Here is a 4,691-nt window from a genome sequence, read left to right on the forward strand (position 1 = left end):
GTGCGGGTATATATGATTCATACTTAAACTATTTCTACGAGGCTCCACATTCCTAAATATGCCAATACTTGGATTTGTTTACAAGAAACACTATGTACCATGTCAAGGCTTGGTGTGTGTATTTTTTTAACCTGAGTGCAGTGTGCATGCAGTCAAGGAGAATGGAACTTCCGCATAAAGAAGTAATTTCACGGAAAACTGCACAATGCGTCAAGTGTTTACCGTTTCTAGACCTCCACCTCTCACCCAAGACGTTCAGTCTCTCTCTGCATGAACACACAAGTTTGTTTCTTTCTTTGAACTATATCCGGTCAATTTGACAATTACAAAGAATTTTCTGTTGAGAAATAAGAGCTTTTCCGTTCGGCTGTGTTATTCAGCCTGATAAATAGCGCTGTAGTTCCGCCTGTTTGGTCAGAAACGTCGAAAGTAACTGACAAGCATCGTACGAGTACAACTACGTTTCTCAAACGTCAGGTATAGACGAGTTCGATTTCAGGCATCCAGCTGTGAGCGGCAAGATTAGCAGTTTTTGTTTCTGAAAGTGGAGACATAGGTAAGTATGTTAAGGTACTTACCTTCTTCGATTTTTTATCGCAATATTACTAAAAAGATATTACTAACAAAAGAACGCATTTTTCAGTAAAGCATTTACGCGGTGGTGTACTTGGAGATCCGTGCAGATAAAACATATCCCGGCCATTTTAACCAAATGGGTTTTGGGAAGCTCTGAATGTGACGCACCACTGTCTCTCAACGAAACCCTGGTCTCATTGAGATTTCGTACAACGCTACCTGCAACGCAAATATACCTAGTTATTTTGTTGGCATTTTTGTTGGGATTTATCAAAACTCCATTAGAACAAGAATATCTGATCCAGAAATTGTTTTCTGTACAAATGTTGAAATTTATTTTCTCGGCAGATAGGGAATATTGTGGAATTTTTCTCACTGGCATTTTAGTAGCCTTGTTTCAATTGGGGTCTGGTGTTAACTTGAATGTAGAACGCACCTCGGGGACAGAAATTCGGGCTTTCAAATTACATCAATTCTCTTCTGATCTACCACTTGTGGGGGCTCATTTTAAAGCTCTTGGTGAAATAAATGTTTTCACCGTCATAGTTTTTTGAGAATTGGAAATTTTATTTTTCTCCATAGAGTTAACACAGGGACTGCGGCCATTTTCAATGTCAAATATCGGGAAGTCTTAGGTAATTTGTCTCGCTACACCAAATTTTGCACGGTGACCGTACCCATTATTTTATTTCTCGCTTTGGTAAAAGAAGGTCTAAAGTTTCATTGGGCAAATTCTGAGAAAAAGTTCAAGTCATTCACTTTCGAGGCGCATATTACTTGAAGTTAGTACACGCCTCGGAGGTGAAAGACTTAAACTTTTGCTAAAAATTTCATCAATGAAATTTTCAACCATTCTTTCACAAATCAAAAATAAAAACCAGTAACCAGTAACAGAGAAACCAAATTACTCAACATATACCCATATTTTATATTCAAAACTGACTCCTTCCCTGTGCTAACTTAAAGGGAAAATCTAAGACGGTGAAATTTTTTCTTACTTTAAGAGCCTTAAAATGAAGCCCAACAAGTGGCACTGAGATCAGAAAAGAATTGTAGAAATTTGAAAGCACGATTGTCTGTCCCCGAGGCGCATTCTATCTTGTTGTCAATGCAAATATTCTTCCTATATATTAATATGGCTATTTGATCAGTGTCCTTGCGAAACTTAAAGAATGTTTACGCATTTCTGTTTCAGACAGCGAGACAATCATGAACATCCTGAAGTGTTCAGTCGTTGGTTTCCTCTGTGCTTTACTTGTGACTGAGGGCGCACTGCAGAATATTGATGGGCACCCACTATCGCCGTCGAGCGGGTGCTTACCATGCTGCATGAAGGGAGACACCGGTCCACCTGGCCCACCGGGTCCTCCAGTTCAGAGGAAAGTCGCTTTCTCGGTAGCCCGTACCACCGGCATGACATCCAATCCAAGCCAACAGGTGGTCATATTCGATCACGTGTTCACCAATGTGGGCAACGGTTATGACGCCACCACTGGATTTTTCACCTGTCCTGTTAGTGGAACTTACTTTATCGCCTTCAACGCTCTGAAGTACTACAATCGAAATCTGCACGTCAAACTGATGAAGAATAATACCGAAGTCATCGCTGCGCATTCTGGGATGGGAAGCGGCACGGCTGGGCCGAGCGAGTTGGCAAACACCGGAAATGACGTAATTATCCCTTGCAAAGAAGGTGATCGACTGTGGATCAAGTTAAGTTACGCCAGTGGCCACACCTACCAATTCTTCAGCCATCCAACCCATAGATATACATCATTCTCTGGATACATGATCTTCGAAAACTAAAGCAACGATGAACTCGATGCGATCACGAAACCGTGGTAGCTCTATTGTGTAATGAAGGATTACACGTCCAAGATTTTTTAGTGCGCATATTTTTTACATATATTATATGTCTGCTGGTCCAACGATAAAAACTTTACATGACTAAAAGTAGTTATGTCTTTAGAAACAAATAAACCACCACCGACAAAACTTCTTCACTCCTCATATAGAAACCGACACAAGTCACTCATCCTTGATATATTGTGTAATATGTCCTATTAATATGTCCTGTTGTTGTAGGTAATTTTTCTGTTTTCAAATAAAAGCCTGTGATACATAGACATTGACTGCTTTGACTTTTTAACACGTTCAGTCGAGGTCGAAAAGAGGGATTCTGTGCGTAAGTGAGCCTTTGTTTGTCGTTTGTGATTTTGACGATGTAAGTGATGACAATGACGACGATCATTGTCATGGTGATGTTTTTTGGTGATGATTACAATGACAAGAATGATGACACGGTGATGATGATGATGATGATGATGATGATGATGATGATGATGATGATGACGACAATGACGACGACGACGATGATGATGATGATGATGACCAAGAAGAAGAAGACTTTCAAATGAACGTTTAATACTAAAATCAAACATCTCTACAGAATAGTACATATCAAGACAATTGAATTTTTAAACACGAAAAAGCAAAATTGAAATCAGACAAAAAGATGGTACCATCTGATGATCAACCACTGAAGAGCTTGATCAAAACTGGCAATTGTAGAAAATGACCGCCAATGACTGAAAAACTGAGAATTTGGGTAATGACATTGAAGCCATGATGAGACGGGGCGGGATGGGGGGTAACTGATAAAGTTAGCAAAGAGCTAGCTATTCCACAACGACAAAACAAAAACAGCGCTTTGATAAAAAAGCACAATTTATGCCAATATGATGAGAAGGCAAGATGCAAGATGCGGGAATGACTAAAAGTAGTTAAGTCTTGAGAAACAAATAAACCTAAGTAGATCGATTTTCGGATCGATCTATTGATCCCGTAGTCGATATGTCCGTCACTGTTTTGTGAGTATTTAGGTTGCAGTGACGAGCATATCGACTACGGGATCAATAGATCGATCCGAAAATCGATCTACTTAGCAGACTACCCAGCTAAGGAGCGCCTGTGCCTACGTACCGTGCTGTATGTTCCCGGCGTTATACGGCTTCGGTGGGAGGCTGTATAACGCCGGGAACACTCAGAACGGTACGCAGGGCTAAAGTACTCGTAACCTTTTATAAAACCCGTAACCCATGCCGACTTCGACGGATCAAAGAAAGTCAGGTAGTGATCGTATCATCGAGAATATCCTATAGGAATATTTGTATTTCAAAGCCGTGCTGCATTTCGTTCTACCAAAAGTATTTAACCCCCCCCCCCCCACCCCCCGATAAAACATCGTTTGAACATGAGAATTCAAAAACACTCGCCCAGTGTATGCAAATAGCCGCGTCAACAATAATCCCCCTATCGTGTGTCCACGGTCCTTTAACTTCTGGTAACGCATAAGTTGTTCTTTCCTTCAACCAAAGTCGCTCCTCAATCCTTAGATACAATGACCCCCACACTGAGTATAATGAAGTATTAGCCTCATTTGGCATGTAGAAATGCATGCATTTCACATGTTGTCATTTCCTTGGAACTTTCCCAAAAGAGTTGGTTAATACCATACAAGAAGCAATTTCGAAATGCAATGTATTGAAAAAGTTTTATACTTGCTAGATTACAAGAAAATTGTCGAAATAACTCCGTTTTTTTGAATTGGACCCATACCCCTCAAAAAACTGCCGACTGGACTCAATCGTTTGTTTTCTTACAGTGTATTTGATAAATATTTGATTAATATGTCACGCTGCAGTTCATTGTACTGTCAACTACCCATTTGTTTGTTACTACATCTGAGTGTTTTGGAAATCTCAACCTCAAAGAAATGACAACACTTGAATCGTATTCAACCCACACTACAGCTGATTATACAGTATTGTGAGCATAGATGGGGAGTTTCACCGACAATAATTTATGGTTTTAATATTTTGCGACTTTATTTACATGCTTATTGTATAATGCACACACAGTTGGCATTGTTACGATAAGATCTCCCAATATCACAACCATGGATGTATGATATGATAAGATATGATATTCGTCGATGAACGTCAAACCAAGTGACCAAGTCTGTCGACATTATTTTTGTTGTCGTCAGAAGTGAACTTTGCATTCAACTGTGCTCATTGGAACTTCAATGGGCGAAGCAGCGATTCAGCAAGGGA

The 4,691-nt window shown here is 40.0% G+C and overlaps 1 long non-coding RNA gene across 1 annotated transcript; it reads left to right on the plus strand.

Annotated features, from left to right (window-relative positions):
• The first annotated feature begins 239 nt into the window (after positions 1 to 239).
• LOC139147838 (uncharacterized) lies at positions 240 to 2,700 on the plus strand. The gene is made up of 2 exons (XR_011555811.1): positions 240 to 556; positions 1,772 to 2,700. It is a non-coding gene; the product is annotated as an uncharacterized lncRNA (long non-coding RNA).
• Positions 2,701 to 4,691: the final 1,991 nt, after the last annotated feature.

The sequence above is a fragment of the Ptychodera flava genome, chromosome 13, assembly GCF_041260155.1.
Source record: "Ptychodera flava strain L36383 chromosome 13, AS_Pfla_20210202, whole genome shotgun sequence".
Taxonomy (NCBI): domain Eukaryota; kingdom Metazoa; phylum Hemichordata; class Enteropneusta; family Ptychoderidae; genus Ptychodera; species Ptychodera flava.